The sequence below is a fragment of the Oryctolagus cuniculus genome, chromosome 5 (genome assembly GCF_051225735.1).
Source record: "Oryctolagus cuniculus isolate XC-2025 breed Fujian yellow rabbit chromosome 5, ASM5122573v1, whole genome shotgun sequence".
NCBI lineage: Eukaryota > Metazoa > Chordata > Mammalia > Lagomorpha > Leporidae > Oryctolagus > Oryctolagus cuniculus.
The window spans coordinates 5,710,739-5,735,070 of record NC_142871.1 but is presented as its reverse complement, the minus strand read 5'-3'; the positions used below and the strand labels follow the sequence as shown (position 1 = coordinate 5,735,070).

Below are 24,332 nucleotides of genomic sequence, written 5' to 3'. Positions count from 1 at the left end.
CACCACTGTCCCAGCAGCCACAGGAAGGGGCACACCAGCTGTCTGTCACCAGCTTCTCGGGGGACATGCTGGCCTGTTTATGGCATCTTTACAATCATTCTAGGACCCTGCTGTTGTACATACTTTGAGGGGGCTTTGCTCACATGCTGTTCTATCCATTATCCCAAAGGATAAAGACAGGAAGAGGCAGCTGTGGTCAGCACATTTGGTTGCACTGCTTAGGAGGGCAGTGGTGGCTCAATGGCAAGGCTGAAAAGGAGAACAGCGGAATCTGAGACGGTCGTCTTGCTCCTTCTCCTGCTTCTGAATGCTGCCATGTCTCAACTTGTCTCTTGGAGCTTCTGCAGTCATTTCATTATAAGAAGGCGAACTAGCCAACCCTCTATGGATAGCACGGAGGAAATCTGGAAGGAACCTCACTGCTTGATGACATTGCTAAACCACACAGTCCACCGACCAGTCAGCTTCAAAGCTGACCTAAGTTGGCAATTTTTGGTCCGTGCCATTGAGCAAGCCTCATGTGACGGGGGGGGGGGGGGGGGGGGTGCTTGTTGGCCAGAGCGTCAGACCTGCCAGCAGGAAGCAGGCAGCAGGAGGAAAGCAATTGCGGGCCAAAGATGAAAGGAAGTAACACATGATAGATACCAAAAAGTTTGAACAAGAAGGAGGAAATTAGTTTCAGTGATTTCAGTAACATAAATCTTTTTATTCATTTTTTGATTTGTATTTCCAAATTTTATATAGTTTTTTTTCACATTGTCCAGAGTGAGAGAGATGAAATCTTGTCTGTTGTAAAATGCATAGCATCACCCGGGTGGCACGCTGTGTTACACCGCAGCTGTGCTTTGGAGGCCTGGGCAGTCAGGACACACTCTGTGACGTAGTGGGATCAATCAGGTTCCATAGTACAAAGGTATAATACATTTGCGCATGAAGAATGTTTCTCTGTATGGAATTAGGCAACATTCTATTAAAGTGCAGGAAGTCACAACATAAGCTTTATTTATTGATCTGTGCACCTTTTCCCGGTGATTTTTTTAATGTTTATTTATTTTATTTGAAAGGCAGTTGGAGGGAGGGAGGGAGGGGAGGAGGGACAGAAAGAGAAAGAATTTCTATCCAATGGTTCACTCCACAAATAGCCGCAACAGCCAGAGCTGAGCTAATCTGAAGCCAGGAGCCAGGAGGTTCTTCCATATCTCCCACTTGGGTACAGGGGCCCAAGCACTTGGTTCGTCCTCCACTGCCTTCCCAGGTCTATTAGCGGGGAGCAGCATGGGAAGTGGGGCAACTGGGACTTGAACCGTCACCCATATGGGATGCCAGCACTGCAGACGGCAGTTTTACCCACCACACCACAGTGCCGGCCCCTTTCCTAGTGATTTTAATTTGGTGACAAAAGTCAGCAAATACTACGAAACAGAGCATCCATTTATCAGCAAACCACTGGGAGCAACAAAGCCAAGACTTGCTCTCGACCCTCTTGATGATTTTAACACTTTCGAATGGTGCTTTATTTCTCATCATGGTGTAAGGACACAACTGATATTTCAGTTTTCTGACTCAATATGCTCAGATTTGCTGAGTTAATCAGTAAAATCCGTTGTTAATTCTAATAGCACATTGAAAGGTGGAAGGTTTCCCCATCTAAAGCATTCAACCTTATTTTGTTCAACTTTTTTTTTCTCTATTTTGTATATCTCTGTGTGTGAAAACTGTCTAGCATTGAGGGACTTCTTAGCTCTCTTGTTTCCTGTAGTTCCAGGTCCTAAAGAGAATTGCACTGTGTCTGTAACCAACACTGTGCCTGCCAGTGTGTGCCAGGCACTGCAGGGCTGCATGTGTGGGGCACAGCGCAGACCCTTAGAAGGAGGCAGCGGCTCGTGGACTGATAATCTGCGCCTTGTTCAGGGCTGCATGCCGTGGGACACAGTGCAGAGCCCTGGAAGGAGGCAGCGGCTCGTGGACTGATACTCTGTGCCTTGTTCAGGGCTGCATGCCGTGGGACACAGCGCAGAGCCTTGGAAGGAGGCAGCGGCTCATGGACTGATACTCTGTGCCTTGTTCAGGGCTGCATGCCGTGGAACACAGCGCAGAGCCCTGGAAGGAGGCAGCAGCTCGTAGACTAATAATCTGTGCCTTGTTTGACACATTTCATGAACTGAAAGTACAGGGGACTAAATGAAATCAAAGGCCCCTTTCCAGTTGAGAAAAGAACAATGAGCCTAAATAAGTTAGGATTGATGAGCGGGCACTTCAATCACTTTCTGCCTTTGGGCGAGTCATTTTACCCTAAATGGAATTCTGGTTCTCACTTGTGAATCAAAAGGGGATTGAAATGAAGGATTTAAAGTCACACAAAATGAGTTGTTATCCCAGATGACTAAATCCAGGAGGTCTGAAACCAATACTTGCTTGACATATTTTGCTGAAATTTACAGAAAAACACACTAAAATAAAAGGCATTTGATCTAGAGAAGGGCAAATTAACTAAAAGCAATTTATTCCTTCATTCGCTCCCTCGTTTTCCCTTCCATCTGTTCATCCAGCCAGCCAGCCATCCAGGTCTGTGTGGCAGACTGTGTGCCGTGCTGAGCTCTGGGCCAGATATAAAGCAGAGAGAGAGAGACCCCAATGAGGGCTGACTCATGCACACGTGTGTGTACATGTGTCGGCAGCGGGAGCATACTGAAGGTGATGGGAACAAATGTGTGAGCTGCCAACGATCATAACCCTCATTCTGGTCAGTAACTGCTCTCTTCTGGCTTCGGCTATTCCTCTCAGGTGGGAGAGGGTGAGAGAGGCATTGACACCAGTCCTGTCCTAGTGCGCCTCTCCTCTTCCTCCCTCTCTCCTGCCCAGTTGTCATCACCTGGGCATAGGCGGAAGCTGAGATGTCTCGTACGCAGAGAATCAAGTTCACGCTGTCTTTCTCTGCTCGTTCCCCCAGGCTTCCAGCTGAGCTCACAGGTCACCTGACCAGCCCTTGGGTGTGGACCTCCTTCCTTGTATCTGTTGCTGAGGCTGCCATGACTGGCCTGGTTTTGGTCTGTTCTCTTAGCATTGATAACTGTCCCCAAAGCTTGGCTGTTGGCTGAGTCCCAGTGCTCAGCTCACACTGGTGCTGTTGGGATCTGGCTATGTTGGGTTTTGTGTCCCTGTCAGCCCCCCGTGGCCCAAGTCCTGAGAAACCAAGTTTAACAGCCAACAGCCATGCTCCTCGATCAGCATATGTGGGCACCCCATTATCTTCTCTATCCCTCTCTCATACACACATATGTGTGAACATATTTACACACACACAGCCTCCACCCTGACCCGGACAAGATCTGAGACTAGAATGCTCTCCACTCCCCCTCCAATTCCTCTCTCCTGCCCCTACTGCCCCTTCCTGTCAGAGAGGCACTTCTTTGTCCTTCCCCACTCCAACTAGAAGGGCAATGGGAGATCTAATTCACACAACTGAACAGTAAATATTTGTGCACACACTCTGATTGCCATGTAATTAGAACAGAACAGGTCTAATGCTGTGTATTACACTGGCAATAATAATGATTAATGTGTGTCAAGCAGTGTTCTAGATGGTATCCATGAAGTAACTACGTGTGTTATGTATCATAGGTGGGAAAAGCAAACTCTATTCTCAGCCCCACTTTAATGAGGAAGCTTGAGAGGACTTCCCCGAGTTCGAATCACTAATATGGGCTCAGAGGCAGGGGCAGAATTTGGGCTTAAGCATCAAAGTCTACACTGGTAGCTGTTATATGGAGAAGATGCAACATGTGTAAGGTATAATAAAGAACAAAGAGGCAAACATAAAAATGGAAAAACTGGAAAAGTACTCCAGACACACAGAAGAGCAGGACGTAATCAGCTAGCAGGGAGATATATAGTGTAACTGCATTTGGATGTCAGGGTGAAATGTCAGAACAGGAAGCCGAAAGAGAACTTGAGGAAAAATTGTGGAGAAGATGCCATGGTCACGGTTTAAGCTTCACCCTGCACACAGCCACAGAAGGGCTTTTGCAGGCAAGCAGCATGGGCAGAGGATTTAAAAAAAAAAAAAAGAGTGGTCCAGCTGTACCCTAGGGAAATGAAGCAAAGAGGAGCAGTGCTGATGGGGCACTGAAGAATCTGCTCGTTGATTAAGTCATTCAACAAATACACCATGGGCTCTGCCGTGAGTCGATGAGAAATGTTATGGGTCAACAAATGGATAGGCTGTGCCATGCGGGGCCCACAGTGGTGAGGGGGACAGAATAGAAACAAGGACACAGCATCACAAATGCCCTGGGAGAGGTCTTTGTGAATGTGTTGGTGCTACACAGGGCTGAATCCTTCCTTGGGATGACTAGAAGGCCGTCTGAGCTGGGAGTGAAGTTCATGGGGACTGGGAATGCTTGGAGCACAACCGGATGTTGTTAAATTTCAGAACCATAAGGCTATTGATTTCAAGCACTTGTAGTACCCCAAGTTCATGATAAGATGAACTATTCTGTGGACTTGAACATAAGGTATCATTTGACCATGTTTGTCCTACGTGAAATGGGTCTTCAATAACCACGCACTTTAGAATATTTCCTCTACTCCCAAACTGAGAAGGGTGCGTTCATTCTCAGAGTTTATTTTAGACCATAGTGGGAAGGTGATGCCAACTGTCATGGCTGAACTGAGCATTGTTTCTCTCCTGCCAGAGCATGCCGACTATCTACAAATACCCTCTGGAGCTGGATCATGACGGCCATGCACAGTTAGTAGCACGAGGCAGTAAGCACCAAGGCTAGGGAATGCTGGAGCTGATGGAATAGAAGTTGATGCAAGAAATTTCAAGATAGAAACAGCAGAAGAGCAAAGAACACCCTGCACACTGATGCTCGATGTCCCCTAACAGACCCCAACAGGCACAGCAGAGTTCACAGGGAAGAGCCACTCCAGCCTCACCAGTGGCATAATGAGAAGTGTGAGAATGGCCTCTTCATTCTGTGTGCGTCGGAGCTTTCTGTCACCTCCAATGAGTTCAAGGAAATTCTCTTTATACTTCGTACTAAGTTCAGGGTTTCTCATAGCAAAAAGGAAACACCTGTTTTAAAAGCTCTGCTTTGGGCCGGCGCCGAGGCTCACTAGGCTAATCCTCCGCCTGCGGCGCCGGCACACCAGATTCTGTCCCGGTTGCTCCTCTTCCAGTCCAGCTCTCTGCTGTGGCCTGGGAGTGCAGTGGAGGATGGCCCAAGTGGTTGGGCCCTGCACCCTCATGGGAGACCAGGAGAAGCACCTGTCTCCTGGCTTAGGATCAGCGCGGTGCACCGGCCGCAGCGTGCCGGCCACAGCGGCCATTGGGGGGCGAACCAACAGACAAAGGCTCTGCTTTGATGTGTGGCTTAAAATTCTTGTTTCCAAAATTACAACCTGGTGTACTGACTGTATTTTGTGTGTGTGTGCCATTGGTATACAATTCTAAAATGTCAAAATAACTTGATTATAAATGTGGTATTTGCTATAAAAGCATACTTAGGTGTGTGGCCCCAAGGTCAAACTCTGACAGCAGGGATTCTACTAGACAGATGTATTTTCACTGAAAAATTGGCAGAGATTTTAATTGATAAATGTAGTACCAATAAATTTGTGTACTGTGATTTAGCCAGCTTGTTTACATATCTGTGGTCCTTTTATAAACAAGAACTTATCTGTATGCAAACAAAATACACTTGGCCAAGTACGATGTTTCATAAAAATAATGATATTTTCGGCATTTCATGTTCTTGTCCTCTAGATTGATTGTTACCCCCTGCCAGCCCCAAAAGATGGCGTCATTTTCTGTCTGACCTACTTGGAAGTCCCCTGAGCCACAAGCAGACGCCGATGCAGGCCGGTCTTTGACCTGGGAGCTCTCAGGACTCTGTTCTGTGTCCTTCGCAAATGACTCCTGTGCTTCATCACTTTAAACAAAATGACAGGAGCACCAGAATAGTGTAAGAAAACGTTGGCATACCAAAAAGAGGATTGATTTTTCTCTACAGAGTAAAACTCAAAGACTACCGTAAATATAGAGGAAGTCAACTGATATTTGCTGTTTATAAAGAGGCAAAAAATAATGAAGATATCGGAGGATTCCTTTGCTGTTGCCTTAGGGCTTACATTTGTTGATTTCCTCCTGTTACCAGGCACTGCTCTTATCTGTTTACATGCATTGCCTCACAACAGTGTCTGCGAGACAGGTGCTGCCATTGCCCTATTTTACAGACAGGTAGACCAAGGCATGGAGGGATTCATCCGCTAGTCCTCAGGGGCTGAGTTGAGGCTTTGGAGCCAGTGCTCTGCTCCACAGTCCCCATCACCCTCTCCTGGCTGCACCCATCAGTGACAAACAGGGTCAGGTAGCTGGCTTACTTTGTAGCAGTTTGGTGCCATTTCCCCCCACACCTTCCACAGTGGCTCTTCCCTCTGTGCATACCTCCCCGAAATGCTCCATGCATCAAAACCACCGCTTCTTTCTTTTCACTCCTCCCTATCAAACTGTTGAATTCTTTCAGTACCTGGAGAGGAGCAATTAGATGATCTAATTATAGTTGTACTGCAAGATATGCACAGCATGGCCGCGGAAATGTTCCAAAAGGTGTTTTGTTTCTGAAAAGAAATGAAATTAAACCTTAATTGATAAACGCATGGAGATATTTTTAACAGTAGAGTCTTACCAGTTATCCTCACCTCCTGGTTCCCAAGGCTGCACAGAGAGCTCCCTGGCAAGCTGGAAGATCGGGTGCACAGACCTGATGGTGGCCAGGCAGGACTGTAGCGTGGGGAGTGAGGGGCATGGTCCTGGTGAGAGCTGACAGCAGGCCTCTTCATGAGGCAGCGCGAGTTCCTGTGTAAGTATTTCTGCCCTGGTTAAAAAAAAAAAAAAAAAAAAAAAAAACCAATTTGTATATTGGCACGACACAGCTTATGTACTAGGCTGCATGCACCCCGTCAGGTTTCATGTTTCCTGTAACTGTCGCTTGTCTCTCCTGGGATGGGTTAGCCGAGCATCCGACAAAGGTCATAGACACCCCACTCCTGCATGGTTCTCCTCACCCCCTCTTCAGCCTCTGGCTGTGCTCCTGGCTGAGGACTGTCCTCGGAGCCCCCCTCACAGTCTGCCTCTAAGACCCCCACGGTCTTGACACACGTGATTCCGTGATCAGCAGCACTGGTGCTGACTCTCCCGGAGCCGGAAGTGTGGCTCCGAGAACTGTGGGCCTCCCCCCAGAGTGTCCTGCTGAAGCCACAGCCTGGATCCAGTGCTGGTGGCTGCTCAAGCTCTCTTGTTCTAGCGGTGTTGGCATTTTACCTGCCCCGAGTGCAGGGAACCTGGCTGTGAGGCATACTCCATCAGGCTCCCAGTTCTCAGTGCCAGAGTGAGCATCCAGTCCTGCGAAGTAGCCTTCCGCTCTCTTCCCTATGTGAATATCCTCCTGTCGTTTTCAACCTGCCTTCTGGATAAATGCCATGATCCGGCCCCTGTGGCTCCATTCTTGCACTTCTGGTCTATGGTCTGTGAGCAGAAGATTGTGCCCCCTCGATGTCCCCTCAATGTCCACTCTTGCATTCTGACCTTCCCTGGGCTCTGCTGCAAGCCCATCACTGCCAATGCTTCTTTGGTCATTTCTATTTCCCCTGTCTCCTGGAGTGTCCAGTTCAGACCCAGCCTGGCACAGGGGCCCCTTCCTGCCTCTCCAGCACTCCCTGTCATTTCATCCCAAGTCAGGTCACTGTGGACCAAACTAGCCCCCATCTCTGCGTGAGGCTCACCCCTTCCTATCCTACAGGGCTGCGCTAAGTCCCCACTTCCAGTGACACTTTCTCCACTCTCTCCAGCCCATAATTATCCCCCTTTCCCTATGGTTTTCTTCCTGTATTTACAGCCTTGGTGTGTACCCTTCATTTGGCCTTCAACCATTTGAAATTTTACTTAACTTTTTGTGATTGTATCATTTTCTCTGCAGAAGGGCATTAACACCATTGACCACCTGCTGGAATGAGGCAGCATTGTGTTCATGATGAACTCACACCAGCGGGACTGGGAGAGTTCCCACCAGTCAAGATTGCCAAGTGGTGGAGCTCATTACATACAAGGGGGAGAGGGGAGCTTATCAATAAGTTTATTTTGGTACAAAACAGTTGGGAAATCCATGCACATGAGCAGTTCACAGAAAGATCATGGAAAATGAATGTGATGAAAATACTATGAGTGAATTTCAATTATTTTTCCACCAAAATAAATTTGCCTTTCATTCCATTTTTTTCCATGAACTTTTGAAGTACCCTCCTGCAAGTGTTAAGTTTAAACCCAACTCTGCCTGATTCCACACTGGGAGAGTGACCTTGATTCGTTCTTCAACACACTGTCCATATAAAACTACACATATGATGAAATACGTCATATTTCTCTAGTTACTCTCCTCTTTTCCTACCCACTGTCTACCCTCTCTAACATTCAACATGACACTATAACTAGTGTAACCATTCAGTAATTGCTGCTCGAGTTTCCTAAGTGAAGATCAGAAATATAAAAACATCCCAAATGTTAAGAACTTCAATAAATTAGAACTAATTTCTGCTATGTGTATCTATATGTATGTGTAGGCATATATGATAGAATTATATGCGCATGTTAGAGACAGACAATATGGCTACTAAAGTAATAATTTATTCTTAAATTTACTTCGTGGCACTGACTTCACTTAAATGAATTCTTCCCAACCTCTTTATTTTATCTGTAAACATTTCTTTGAGAGACGGAGAACTTGCGTCTTCAGGTTCGCTCACCAGATGCATTAGCCAGGGCTGGGCCAGGCCAAAGCTGGGAGCCTGGGACTCGAATCGTGTCTCCCACGTGGGAGGCAGGAGCCCAGCTGCTTGACCCATGCTTGCTGCCTCCTGTGACTTCTCAGGGCTCGCATTAGCAGAAAACCGGAGCTGGCAGTGGAGCTGGGACCCACACCCGGGCACTCGGATAGGGATGCCAGCGTTCCAACTGGCATCCTAACTGCTGTGCCAACACTGACCGCTCCTAATCTTTCTAGCTCTGCTTACTTGGCTGAATGTGTTTAAACTGATATGTCACATGTTATCCAGCTCATCAACAGTTCTTGTAAAATAGTGCCTCAGTTTCCAATCAATACCAGTGGTAAAAGCTACGAGTAGTGTTTTTAACTGTGTCTCGATCTTGGTAGATTCTCTGGGTGTACTGTGGAGACAGTCATATCATGCTCAAATATGAACAGTTTTGTTTCTTCCCTTCCAATTTTTATACAGATTTTTCTTGCTTTTCTAAAGCTGCCAAGATTTTCCACGTTTGTCATCTCTTTCTTGCTTCTCTGTTTTATGGACACTTGTCACCCCACAGTATAATTATCATTCTCCACCTATGACTAAATTATACCACTTTTGGCATTGCAAAGAAATGTGATAAATGAAAGAGAAACGTTGAAAATGTATTTTAATATATTCTTTGCTCCTCTTTATCCCTTTCTGGTTAAAATAAATGCCATTTAAAAAGTTTTAGGAAATTATTCTAACTTTATGACAGGTGATAGAGACTGGGCATGTTCAAAGTCGGAGAACAAGGGATTATTTCTTTTTTATTTATTGCACTTGGAAGTATCACTGATTGGCTGCTACTGTTAGGAACAGCCAATTCCTGGATAATAAAGGTTAAGTGTGCATAAATTCGAGACCTGCTTCCAACTGACCTTTAGCTGTCTTGTTAGCATTTTTGACAGCAACTTAAAATAAGGTTATTCTATAAAGTAATCTGATTCTCCAGTCCCAGGTCCAGATTTGTTACTCAGAAATTAATATCTTCCAGTTAGACAAAGCCATCTGTTGTTGTAGTAAAGCAGCAAGCTATCAAGATAGTGATTAATCTGGGCAGAGTCACCATCTCTCTGTTTCGGTCCACCCATCCATGAGCATAGTCGATGTGTTCACCTATGTACAAAGACTGCCCTGCTTCTATTTATATTTGTCAATAGCCATTGGTAGTTGTCTCCAAAAAGTCTTATATGTCATTGTTAATTCTGATATCTTAAAGTCTTTTGTTTCATTTCTTGCTATTGTGAACTTACAAAAATGTTTTCTAAGTAGTTTTTAATCATATTACATTCTATTTAAGAGCATTGATTTTTCACAGCAATCTTTCTGAACTCTCTAACTAACTACATATGGGTTGGTAGATTCTCTGGGTGTTTGCTGTGTAGATAGTCGTATCATGATCAAATATGAATAGTTCAGTTTCTTCCTTTCCAATTTTTATACAGCTTTTTCTGGCTTTGCCATAAAAAAATTAGCTAGAACCTCCAGAATAATGTTGCATGAAAATAATGACAAGTGCCTTCTTGTCTCCTTTCTAACCATAAAATGAGTGATCTTGGGCCCGTGCGGCGGCTCACTAGGCTAATCCTCCGCCTTGCGGCGCCGGCACATGGGGTTCTAGTCCCGGTCGGGGCGCCAGATTCTGTCCCGGTTGCCCCTCTTCCAGGCCAGCTCTCTGCTGTGGCCAGGGAGTGCAGTGGAGGATGGCCCAAGTGCTTGGGCCCTGCACCCGCATGGGAGACCAGGAGACGCACCTGGCTCCTGGCTTCAGATCAGCGCAAGCAGCCATTGGAGGGTGAACCAATGGCAAAAAGGAAGACCTTTCTCTCTGTCTCTCTCTCTCTCACTGTCCACTCTGCCTGTCAAAAAAAAAAAAAAAAAAAAAAAGAGTGATCTTGAAGTTTCATCATAAAGTATGATATCTGTTACAGGCTTATGCTAGGAGGTGATATCTTTGAGCAACTTTTTATCCAATAATTTATCTACATCTACTAAGATATCATTTTTCTTCCTTTAATCTAAACATTGAAATTTCCTGATATTTGGCAAGAAAACCCACTGGGCTGATTTTTCACATGCTGCTGATTTCAATTTGCCTACTATCTTATTTTTTATTTTAGTGAGATTGAACTTAATCTGGTTTTAATGTCAGGTTGTGTTGGCCTCATACAATGGATTGTGTAGCTTTTCTTCTTTTCCTATTCTTAAAACGAGTCTGTATCAGTGGGGCTTTTTCTATTTTTTTTTTTTTTTTTGAGGTTAAGAACTTACGTTGTTATTTAGTACTTACAATCTTATTATTTCTATAATGAATTTCTATTTGGTCTCTGAGTGACTTAAAAGTGTTTTGAGATTTGCAAATAGAGCTTAAAAAGTGTGGGTATCTTTTAGTCAATGGTTATTTTATTTATTAAAAAATGTTGGGGCCGGCGCTGTGGCACAGCGGGTTAATGCCCTGGCCTGAAGCACCGGCATCCCATGTGGGGGCCGGTGCAAGACCCGGCTGCTCCAATCCTGTCCAGCTCTCTGCTCTGGCCCAGGAAAGCAGTAGAAGATGACCCAAGTCCTTGGGCCCCTGCACCCACATGGGATCCTGGCTTCGGATCAGCACAGCTCCAGCCGTTGCGGCCATCTGGGGAGTGAACCACTGGATGGAAGACCTCTCTCTCTCTCTCTCTCTCTCTCTCTCTCTCTCTGCCTCTCCTCTCTCTGTGTAACTGTGACTTTCAAATAAATAAATAAATAAATCTTAAAAAAATGTGGCACATATGACATTTTTAGAATTGTTTTATGGCTTAGTATTTATTCATCTTTCTAAAACACTACATGCATGATTGTGAATAATATATTTTACCTAATTGTTTAATGTATGGTTTTTTTGTGGGTCCATTAAATGGAACTTACATCTGAGATTTATGTCTAAATTTTATATTGAAAATGAACAAATTAGGATTAAATAAAGTAATGTTTTAGGATTAAAATTAATAACAACGTTACTTATTTAATTCTAATTCTAATTCTTAATTCTATGGAAGTAATGTGAAGGGAACTAGCCTGAGAGATCAAAATAGTTTAAAAACTTGTTATCATTAAATCAAAATACTCCTGGTTTCTAAACCATATAGACCGGCTAGTGAGATGGAACAGAAAGTTAAGAAATAGAGTTTTGTGGTGAGGAGAAACCTGCAATCAGTGTTCAGTAAGAGCACTAGAAAAAGGGGGTTCCACCTGGAAACAAATGACAGTTGGAAGCACACATCACCCTTCACACCAGGACCACTGCCACAGCTTGCTGATGGAAGTACAGAGAGGAAACACAGCAATACTACCATAAGCAAGTGTACCCACTCTCTCCTAGTGATCCTACCCTTTACACCAGGAAACAAGGCGATACCCTTTCTCATAATGACTCAACATTCAGAACTCATAAAAGATTAATAAATTCAAAAATATTTAAAATATCTGCCTGAAAAAAGAAAAATTTGCAATTCCAATCATGCACTAAAGACTAATCTCTCTAATAGAAAAGAATTCTTCTTAAAAAGGCCAATGGCTCAGTAGAGAAAAATGGCAAAAATATTTAAAAATAAAAATCAAAGAAGATATGTGGGGGTGCTTCAAAAAGTTTATGTCAAATGGATTTAAATAAGTAATGTTGTAAAAAAAAAGAGGTCAAATCCATGTGTATGTCAGGTCTTCAAAAAATTCATGAAAAGTGTATGTTATTAAAAACTATGCATGAAATTCCAAATTTGTTTTCACCAAAATAAACATTTTTAATTCTATTTGCCCCTGAACTTATTGAAGTACCCTTATACAAATGTCTTTCAAAAATTCCTTTTTGAAAATTTTATTTAGGGTATACAAATTTCATGTATTTCATATATACAGATTTAGGAACATAGTGATTCTTCTTATCCCACCCTACTCTCCCTCCCACCTACATTCCCATCCTTCCTTCTCCCTCTCACATCCTCACTCTTAATTTTTACAAAGATCTATTTTCACTTAACTTTGTAATCATAAGATTAATCCTACACTAAGTAGAGTTCAACAAAGTATGAAGAAAAACAAACTTTTCCTTCACAGTAGAGACAAGGACTGTAAATAATCATTGAATCACACAATGTCAGTTTCTTTCCAATACATTACATTTTAGGTACTCTATTAGTTACCATAAATCAGGGAAAACATATAGTATCTCTCTTTTGGGGACTGGCTTATTTCACTAAGTATAATGGCTTCCAGTTGCATGCATTTTGTGGCAAAAGACAAGATTTCATTTTATTTTTTATCACTGAGTAATATTCCATAGTGTATATATACAACAATTTCTTTATCCAGTCATCAGTTGATGGACAGTTGCATTGATTCCATGTCACAGCTACTGTGAATTGAGCAGTGAACACAGGGGTAAAGATCACTCTTTTATATGCTGATTTCACTTCATTTGGGTAAATTCCTAGGTGTGGGATTGCTGGTTTATATATAGCACATCTATTTTCAGCTATCTGAGCCATCTCCATACTGTCTTCAACAATGGTTGTACTAGTTTACATTCTCACCAACAGTGTATTAGAGTACTTTCCCCCCCACATCCTCACCAGCATTTGTTGTTTGTTGATTTCTGTATGAGAGTCATTCTAAATGGGATAAGGAGGAACCTCATTGTGGTTTTGGGTTTTGATTTGCATTTCCCTGAGGCCAGTAATCCTGAGCATTTTTTTCATGTGTCTGTTGGCCATTTGAATATCTTCTTTTGAAAAATGCCTGTTCAAGTGATTTGCCCATTTCTTAACTGGGTTGTTTATTTTGTTGTTGAATTTCTTGAGCTCTTTATAGATTCTGGAAACTAATCCTTTATCAGTTTCATAGTTTGCAAATAATTTCTCCCATTCTGTTAGTTGCTTCTTCATTTTGCTGAATGTTTCTTTTGCAGTGCAGAAGCCTCTGAGTTTGACGTAATTCCATTTGTTAATGTTGGCTTTGATTGCCTGTGCTTCTTGGGTCTTTTCCATGAAGTCCTTGCCTATGCCAATGTCTACAGAGTTCCCCCCAATGTTCTGTAGTATAATTCGATAGTATCAGGTCATAGATTGAGGTTCTTGATCCACTTTGAGTGGATTTTTGTATTTGGTGTAATATTTTATACCTCTGCACGTGGAGATCCAGTTTTCCCAGCACCATTTGTTGAAGGACTGTCATTTCTCCAGGGGTTTATTTTTAGCTCCTTTGTCAAAGATAAGTTGGTTGTAAATGCATCTATTGGTTTCTGAAGTTTCTACTCTGTTCCATTGTTCTACACATCATTTTTTTTTGTTTTCCAAGTACCAGGCTGTTTTGATGATAACTAACTTGTAGTATGTCTTGAAAGTTGGTATTGAAATACTTCCAGCTTTTTTTTGTTGTTGTTTAAGATTGCTTTAGCTATTTGGGGTCTATTTGGTTTCCATATGAATTTTGGCATCATTTTTTCTGGATCTGAGAAGAATGTCATGGTATTTTGGTTGGGATCACATTGAATCTGTAAATTGCTTTTAGAAGTACAGACATTTTCATTATATTAATTATTCCAATCCATGAACATATAAAATTTTTCCATTTTTTGTGTCTTCTGTTTCTTTCTTTAATGTTTTGTAATTTTCGTCATAAAGATCTTTGCTTCCTTGGTTAAATTTATTCCAAAGTATTTAATTTTTTGAGCTATTGTGAATGGGATTGACCTTAGCAGTATTGAGGGAAGTTTATAGTAATTGGTGCCTATATCAAGAAATTGGAAAGGCACCAAACAAGTGAGTTATCAAAGCATCTGGAGGACCTAGAAAAACAACAAGCCAAACCTAAAATTAATAGGATGAAAGAAATAATTACAATTAGACAAGAAATAACAAAATTGAAACAAAAAATTACAAAAGATCATTGTAATGAAGAGCTTTTTTTTGAAAATGTAAACAAAATTGATACGCCATTGGCCCCACTAGCCAAAAAAAGAGGGAGAAGACACAAATCCACAGAATCAGAGATGGAAAAGGATGTGTAATAACAGATACCACAGGAAAAAAAAAATCATCAGGAATTACTATTAAAAGCCGTATGTCAACAAATTGGAAACCTAGAAGAAATGGGTAGTTTCTTGGACATATGCAATCTATCAAAATTGAGTGGTGAAGACATAGAAAACCTAAACATACCAATAACCAAGATGCAGATTGAATCAGTAATAAAGACTCTCAAAACAAAGAAAAGCCCAGGACCAGCTGGCTTCACTGCTAAATCCTGCCAGACATTTAAAGAAGAACTAATCCAATTCTCAAGCTATTCAAAATAATTGAAAGGGATAGAAACCTCCCAAACTCCTTCTATGAAGCCAGCATCACCCTAATTCCTAAACCAGAAAAAGAAACAACAGAGCAAGAGAACTGTCAACCAATATCCCTGATGATCATAGATACAAAAATCCTCAACAAAATACTAGTTAATCAAATCAAACAGCACATCAAAAAGATCATTCACCTGGACCAAGTGGGATTTATGCAGGGATGGTTCAGTATTTACAAATCAATCAATGTGATTGATACATCACATTAACAAACTAAAGAACAAAAGCCATATAGTTATCTCAAAAGATACAGAGAAAGCATTTGATAAAATAAAACAATGAAAACCTTAAGCCAGTTGGGTATAGAAGGAACATTCCTCAACACAATCAATGTAATTTATGACAAACCCACAGCAAACATCTTATTGAACGGGGACAAGTTGGAAGCTTTCCCACTAAGATCTGGAACCAGACAAGGATGCCCATTCTCACCACTGTTATTCAATATAGTTCTGGAAGTTTTAGCCAGAGCTATTAGGCAAGAAAAAGAAATCAAAGGGATAGAAATTGGAAAGGAGGAAGTCAAAATATGCCTATTTGCAGATGACATGATTCTATATATAGGGGAACCAAAAGACTTCACTAAGAGAATATTGGAACTCATAAAAGAGTTTGATAAAGTAGCAGGATATAAAATTAATGTGAAAATCAATAGCCTTTGAATACATGAACAATACCATGACTGAGAAAAAATAACTTTAAATGATGATTATTCTCACAGTAAGAGAAATGCCAGTTGAAACCATACTGACAAATACCACTTTTACCTTTAATAGTGTTAAGAATCAAACTTGATAGCATTCTCTTTAGATGGACAATATAAAAGCAGGTACTCATTTATTGTCTGGGAATATACTTTGGTAAACTCACATTGCAACATATTAAGTGGGAAATATATACCTTTTTATAGAACAGTTTCTCTTCCAGGAATTCATCCTACATCATATTTCGTTTTACCATATCTTTCTTTTGTACCTTCCTCTATCATTATATTTTGAATGTGTACCTTAAAAATCCATAATGGAGTATAGTTTCCCTTTTTGATAATTAATTTTAACAAGATAATTTAATCCATCTATGATTATTATGATTACTTATATGTCTGGACTCATCATTTGTATTTTCTCCTTTCCCCATTCTTGTGTAGGAGAGGGTAGATGTTTAAGCAGCCTATTGTTGGATTGGTAGAATTTTATTTGGCCGGTGCCGTGGCTCAATAGGCTAATCCTCCACCTAGTGGCGCCGGCACACCAGGTTCTAGTCCCGGTCGGGGTGCCGGATTCTGTCCCGGTTGCCCCTCTTCCAGGCCAGCTCTCTGCTGTGGCCAGGGAGTGCAGTGGAGGATGGTCCAAGTGCTTGGGCCCTGCACCCCATGCGAGACCAGGAGAAGCACCTGGCTCCTGCCTTCGGATCAGCGTGGTGCGCTGGCTGCAGTGTGCCGGCCCCGGTGGCCATTGGAGGGTGAACCAACGGCAAAAGGAAAACCTTTCTCTCTGTCTCTCTCTCTCACTATCCACTCTGCCTGTCAAAAAAAAAAAAAAAAAGAATTTTATTCATTCCCCTTATTCCATTCTATTCTTTTAAAAGTTAACTTTATTTTTGTCCTTTCAATTGATGCCCTTAAACTTTTAGATGCTTACTTAATTCTAAGGGCAATCGCTAGCTCTATCTTCATTGCACTCAATGCAAGGACCTCACTTGAACTCAGATTGCCTTCCTCTTGTCTTCCTTGTTATTCCTTTCTTAGTGTCAAAGTTCTACTTCTGAAATCTACCATATCGATAATTATTCAACTTGTCTGCTTATTTAGTCAGTACTTATTTAATTTTAGTTTTCAGGGGTTTGCTTATCACTCCCTCTTGTACCTCATTCTTCATCCTGGATTCAGCTTACTTTTAAATGAATTTTATCCTTTGGTAAAGGCGATGATCCATGAGTTACAAAAAATACCTGTCAGTTTTGGTCAAATACATTTAATTTGTCTTTATTTTTAAATATTCATTTCACAGAATTGCATTTGTAGCTTGTGGATTTTATTCTTTCAGCATGTTGAAAAATTTTTACTCTGTCTTCTGGGCCTTGTTTGCTTATTTTTTTTTTTAAAGATTTATTTATTTACTTGAGAGGCAGAGTTGCAGACAGAAGAGGCAGAGAGAGAGGTCTTCCATTCGCTGGTTCATTCCCCCAATGGTTGCAACGGCCAGAGCTAGGCCAATCCGAAGCCAGGAGCCAGGAGCTTTGTCTGGGTCTCCCACATTGGTTCAGTGCCCCAAGCACTTGGACCATCTTCTACTGATTTCCTAGGCCATTAGCAGGGAGCTGGATTGGAAGTGGAGCAGCTAGAACTCCAACTGGCGCCCATATGGGATGCCAGCACCACAAGTAGATGCTTAACCTGCTACACCATAGTGCCAGCCCCGTTTGCTTGTTTCAAGAGACAAACACACACACACACAAACATACATACAGAGAGAACATGTGTATGTATTTATTTGTATTATTATATATATACATACATGTATATGTATATATGTATTTAGAGAGAATGTGAGAAAGAGAAAGAGATCACTTGATCCACTATCCTCAGATGCCCAAATGGAGCTGGCCCAGGGCTGAATTCAGGAGCTTGGAGGTCAATCCCAGTCTCCCGTGTGGGTAGCAGGAAGCCAATCCATGAGCCAGCGCTCTGTTTCCTGGGCCTGCATGAGCAGGGAACTGGAGTCAGGGGTGGAGCCGGGTCCTGAACTGCAGTGGGGTATAGGTGTGTTCACTGACACCCTAACTCCTAGGCTGAGCACCCACCCCGCCTCTATTTTGTTAATGAGATGGACAATGTCAGTGCAAATTTTATACTTTATATATAATGACTTTTGTTTCTAGTTGCTTTAAAATCTTTCCCTTCATTTTGAAGTTCCATAGTTTTTTTTTTTTTTTCTCAAAAGCATCTAGATATGAAACTTCAGTCTGAAGAATTACATCTTTCTTTAGCAAGGAAACTTCTCAACCATTTCCTCTCCACGTGCTCCTTTCTGTCCTCCCTGGAGCACGGAGAGTAAGGGGTGGGAGCATCTTGGGAGGTGGCGTTCCTGTGTTTTCCATGTTGATTCCCTGTGCTACCTCTCAGGTAGTCCCGTGCTTCTTGTGATCTAAGTCCCTCATTCTCCTTACATCTGTGGCCAACCTAGCCAGTGAATCTTTATGTTGGTGGTACTGCATCATTTGAAAAACACTTATTTTCATATTTTACTCCTGGAGCTTATCCGCATGCTCACTAATCTGCTGAGTCATCCTTGTGCTGGCTCTGTCACCACAGTGCTGTTTATCCTGCGCCCCTCTCCAGTGAAGGACGCCGTTCCGTGTACCTGCACAATGCAAGTGTAAACATTTTCTCTCTTGCTTGTATCTGGGCCCCACAGTTTTCTATCATATAGGATTCATTTTTTTTTAATATTAATTTCTTGGCCTCAGATTCTTGGGGATTCTGTTGCTCAGAGGAGGTGTTTCCCATTGAGTTTTGTCAAATACCAGTGCTCTTTCTATTCCCATGAGTTAGTAAGAAGAGACTTTGTAGTCCCCTTTGTAAAGGTGAGACCATCAAGTCTCCTGTGACCAAATGCCCTGTTTTCTTCAACACCCAAGACATTAAGTCTCAGTCCCAACCTCATGGTTTAGTCTGTGTCTGAAGTTTTCTGGGCTCTCCTGACATCACCTTTCGGTCACCTCTGGGACTGGATTTCATCTTCCTCTCTATCACCAGAAGATTTCCTGATCTCAACTTCACATTTAACACATTTCTGTTTTCTCAGACCTTGAGCGGTTTATGTTTCCACTTCAGTCTTGTTTGTCATCTTACTTGAAGTCTGCTTCTTTTGTATACTTGTGTGTTTTTATGTTAAAAATTCTTATTTTTAGCATGAAAAATCTCACATACTATTCCATTATTTTAGTAGGATATTCAACATCATTGAAAAAATCTAAAATGACAAATTGTTTCAGTTATTTGACCAGACTGCATCCACAGACATTTGAAAACTAGTAGCACCGCTAAGTATGAAATGTCACATGTCCCATCTGCTGACTGTTTTAAGCTCGTACAGTTTGTAAGACCCCTTGCATTAACTTGATAGCTATCTCAAAAGTTGAACGAACCTGTTAAAGTTTTGTTTTAGAAATGTCACAAAAAGTTCAAAGGAGACCATAATACATAATATATTAATAGATAATTATACTTTCTTGAATTAACTTGTGAATCTAAGCAAGATCTTTGGGACCTATTACATGAGTCATGATAACATATTTCATTTGATAATTGATAGAAAAATATAGAAAATATAAGAGAGATATGGTAAGCCTATAGTGTTAGGTGTTTTTTTTTTTGTTTTTTTTTTTTTTTTTTGGAGTGAAAGTCAGTAACCTCACTGTGTTTCTGACCTTTCAGCACTATGTTACACATTTATTATGAGGATAAAACTTTATACTTGATCTGCCAGGGTCAAGTTAGAATTTTATTGCTTTTGCCCAAAGGTCACTGTAAGATTTAGAGATCAACTTGTAAGCATGATATGATCTATAAAAAGCTATCCAACATAAATTTTTGAAAGAGTTCAATGACTAAGAATATTTTATGTTTCTGGAGTTAATATCAAATAAGTCATTAGTCAGTATATTAACATGTAAAAATTTTAACAGATATGTCCAAAACAGTCCTTGGTCTATGTCCTACTTAAATATTTTTTTTAATTCTAGACTTTTAAACTTTAAAGAAAGATTCACAAATTCAGAAATTGTTATTTGTATGGCAATACTAAAGAAATGTGGTATAATGTGTGTCATTAAATTAGTTATCTTAAGAGCAAAAAAAAAACCCTCATAAATGAAAAAGGCTTATTACTAACTAAGCTTTTAAAATGCTGTGAATCCAAAAAAATATAAGAAGTCAGCAATTTAGAACCCTGAGAGGCCATGGTCACCATGTGACAAACATCCACACAAAGATAAATAGTCTCCTAATCTCTTTAAATTTTAGTTTTGTTCTTAAATTATTCTCAACATCTAGATTTTTAAAAATGAATCCATCTTGTAATTACCAGTGTGGACATATTTTAATATGCTTTCACTTTATGGTGCCATGAAAATCAGAAACGTCTGCCTCCAAGACTTGAGAGGTAAACAGAGCAGCCAAGTAAGCCCTCCATGTTGCTAGTGAAGTGAGGGCAAACACAGACATCCAGCAGCCTATGTGCGCACCTGCCTCAGCGGGGCGCCTAGAGCCAACAGTGCCTGCTGCCCCAACCCAGCCCTCAGGGCCCGGGTCCCAGCTGCTCCCACTCGCGGGTACTGGACTGTGTGGGGCCTGCGGTCATCCTCCTGTGCAGCCAGCAACTCCAAGGTTACGACTTCCACTGCCACCACTGACACTCACCTCCTCTGGGCTTGAGAATGCACCCCTCCACCACCTATCCCCTCCGCATGGTGGCTTCTGCCACCAGAGGATTCACCACTGTTAACTCTCGGCCCCATGACCCCTGGTCCAAGCATCGCAGCTGCTACCCCCAGCACCACCATTCATCTCCATGGGGCCTGTGGTCACGCCCCTTTTTAAATCCATATCAACTGCAAAGTCTCACCACGAACTCCACAGGCACCTGCAGACTAAATGATTGAGGCTTTCATAGACACAACTGGTGCTAGTTACAGCTGAAGGAATCACACAGAGGCAACACTGTTGTGCTCACTCTGACTCAGAGCCAAAGCACCTGCATCTCATGTGAGTCAAAGCCTTTCCCCATGAAAGCTACTCCATAAAACTGGAAGAAGTAACTGTTAGACTAGATGTGCACACGTCAACATAGGGTCACAAAGAGAGTGAAAAAGCAAGGACGCGTATACCTCTGAACAAAATAGTTTCTCCAGAAACTGACTCTAACATGAAGGAAATCTATGAAATGTTGAAAAATTTCAAAATAAATATCTAAGAAACTCAGTGAGATGTGAGAGGATACGCACAGACACTTCAAGGCAGTGACAAAAACAATTCATTACCTTAATGACCAACTCAACAGAGACACAAATCCCAAGACAGATCCAAAGAAAAATTTTGGAGCTGCAGAATTTATTGAAATTAAAAGCTGTGATTGAAAGCCCCAATAACAGACTAGATCAAATAGAACAAAGCATTTCTGAATCTCCAGACGACTCATTTGAAATAATTAAGGAAGGAAAGAAGGGAGGGGGAAGGGAGAAGAAGGAAGGAAAAGTAAATAGAACATGAGACATTTGAAACACCGGGAAGTGAGCAACTGGTCCCATCATGGTGGTTCCAGAGGAAGGGACGGGGAGAAACACAGAGGACCCATGTCATGGAAGAGTAGCTAAACGCTTCCCGAGTTTTGAAAGACACATAGGCATCCAGATCTAGGAAGATCAAATGACCCTTAGCAGATTCAACCAAAAAGACTCTCCAAGCAGGTTATAGTCAAAAGTCAGAGATAAGGAGAAAATTATGAAAAACAGGAAGAGAAAAGCACCAAATCACATACAGGGGATTTCAAAAAGCTCATGGAAAATGGAATTTAAAAGATGAATTTAGGGTCGGCGCTATGGTGTAGTGGGTTAAAGCCCTGGCCTGAAGCGCCAGCATCCCATATGGGCACCCGTTCTAGTCCCGGCTGCTCCTCTTCTGATCCAGCTCGGTGCTATGGCCTGGGAAAGCAGTAGAAGATGGCCCAAGTCCTTAGCCCCTGCACCTGTGTGAAAGACCTGGAGGAAGCTCCTGGCTCCTGGCTTTGGATTGGCGCAGCTCTGGCCGTTGTGGCCATCTGGGGAGTGAGCCAGCAGATGGAAGACCTCTCTCTGTGTCTCTACCTCTCTCTGTAACTCTGTCTTTCAAATAAATCTTTTTTTAAAAAAGATGAGTTTAATTTGGTGTGAAAAGGACATGAAGAATCATCATGAATATACACAAAATAATAAAGTACTGATAAAATAGACACACAAGTAAAAAGAGAAAAGAACCAAAAATTATAACTATAAAAAATCATCAAACCACAAAGATAAATAGAAGGAAGAAGAAAAGGAACAAAGATTATAGAAAATAATTAGAAACAATTTTTAAAAATGATTTAAGGAAGTCCTTACCTAAAAATAGTAAAATTGAATTTAAATGAAAATTGAATTCTCCATTCAAAAGGCATGAAGTGACTTAACAGGTAAAAGGAACAAAGACCCCACTATTTCCCGCCTACAAGAAACTCACTCTATTAGTGAAGACACACATAGACTAAGAGTGAGCACTTGGGAAAAGATATTCTGTGAAAACAGAACCCAAACTCAAGCAGGAGTATCTATACTCATATAATTCAAAATAGACTTAAGAAAACAAAAAACTGTAAAAAGAGAGAAAGAAGGCTATTACTTATTGAAAAAAGGACGAATTCACTGGAAGGTATAACAATTATATTTATATATATATATATGTACACCGAACATCAGACCACCCAAATGCATAAAGCAAAAATTATTAGGCCTAATGTAGAGATAGACTCTGGAAATAATAGTTGGTGTCATCAACACCCCCACTTTCATCAATGGAGAGATCATTCAGACAGAAAATCAACAAAGATGCATTGGAGCTGAACAATACTCTAGAAGAATTGGACCTAGCAGATACTTACAGAAAAATTCATCAAGGCTGTGGAATATACATTCTTCTCCTCAGCACATGAAATGTTCTCCAGGATTGTATGTTAGGCCACAGAAATGCCTCAGTAAATTTTTAAGAATTGAGATCATATCATGTATCTGTTCAGAGCACAATGGACTAAATCCAGAAATCACTGATAGGAACAGCATTAGCAAATAAATATATAAAAATTGATCAACATGCTCCTGAATGAGCAGTAAGTCATTGATGAAACTAAAAGGGAAGGAAAAATGTTTTTGATGGGGGCTGGCGCTGTGGCAGCAGCGGGTTAACGCCCTGGCCTGAAGCACTGGCATCCCATAAGGGCACCGGTTTGAGTCCTGGCTGCTCCACTGCCGATCCAGCTCTCTGCTGTGGCCTGGGAAAGCAGTAGAAGATGGCCCAGGTCCTTGGGCCCCTGCACTTGTGTGGGAGACCTGGAAGAAGCTCCTGGTTCTTGGCTTTGGATTGGCCGGTGCAGCTCCAGCTGTTGCGGCCATCTGGAGAGTGAACCAGCGGATGGAAGACCTCTCTCTCTCTCTCTCTCTCTCTGCCTCTCCTCTCTCTGTGTAACTCTGACTTTCAAATAAATAAATCTTAAAAAAAAGAAAAATGTTCTTGAAACCAATGAAAATGAAAACAATATATCAAAACCATAAGGTAGAGCAAAAGTAGTATTAAGAGAGAAACTTGTGGCTATAGATACATACCTCAAAAAAAGACAAAAAGATTTAAAATATAACAGTGCACTTTAAAGACTTAGAGAAAGAAGAAAACACTAACTCCAATATTATTAGAAGGAAAGAAATAATAAAGGTAAGAGGAGAAATAAACTTAAAACTAAAAAATACAAATATTAATGAAGTGAAAAGTTGAGTTTTGAAAGATAATCAAAATGGACAAATATCTGACCAGATTATCAAATAAAAAAAGAACTCAAATAAATAAAATTAGAAATGAAAATAAACATTATAATTGATAACCATAGAAATACAAGGATCATAAGAAAATACTATGACCAATAATATACTAAAAATTAAAAATCTGGGAGAAAATAAGTTGGTAGACATACACAACCCACAAGGATTAAATAAAGAACATATAGAAAAATCTAAACAGAACAATAATGAATAATTAAGTTGAAGCTGTAATTAGAAGTTTCCTATTTAGGATATGATGATTTTATCATTGAATTCTACCAAATGTACAAACAAGGATTAAATCTAGTTCTTCTCAAACTGTTAAAAACAAAAAGTGGAAAGCACCTTTGCCAAAAGTTTATATAAGGCCCACATTATCTTCATACCAAAGTCAGACAAAGATTTACAAAAAAGGAAACCCACAGACCAATATATCCCTGGTGAACATAGACAGAAAAATTCCCAGGAGAATGCTAACAAATCAAATCAAATAACAAGA

General features: G+C 41.2%; 1 protein-coding gene and 1 long non-coding RNA gene across 8 annotated transcripts in view; one reads left to right on the top strand and one right to left on the bottom strand.

Annotated features, from left to right (window-relative positions):
* The window catches only part of PACRG (parkin coregulated), a 577,440-nt gene that overhangs the window by 294,044 nt on the left and 259,064 nt on the right, over positions 1-24,332 (top strand). The window lies entirely within an intron of this gene.
* LOC127493112 (uncharacterized) overlaps positions 1-24,332 on the bottom strand; it is a 64,704-nt gene that overhangs the window by 38,657 nt on the left and 1,715 nt on the right. For 2 of the 4 annotated variants that reach the window (XR_016233568.1, XR_007923143.3), the window contains exons 2-3: positions 6,706-6,881; positions 4,696-6,624 (exon numbers count right to left, since the gene is read on the bottom strand). This is a non-coding gene — a long non-coding RNA (uncharacterized LOC127493112). Of the gene's footprint in view, positions 1-4,695; positions 6,625-6,705; positions 6,882-24,332 lie in introns of those variants that run through there. The other 2 variants (XR_016233567.1, XR_011388433.2) reach the window with 2 other exon arrangements.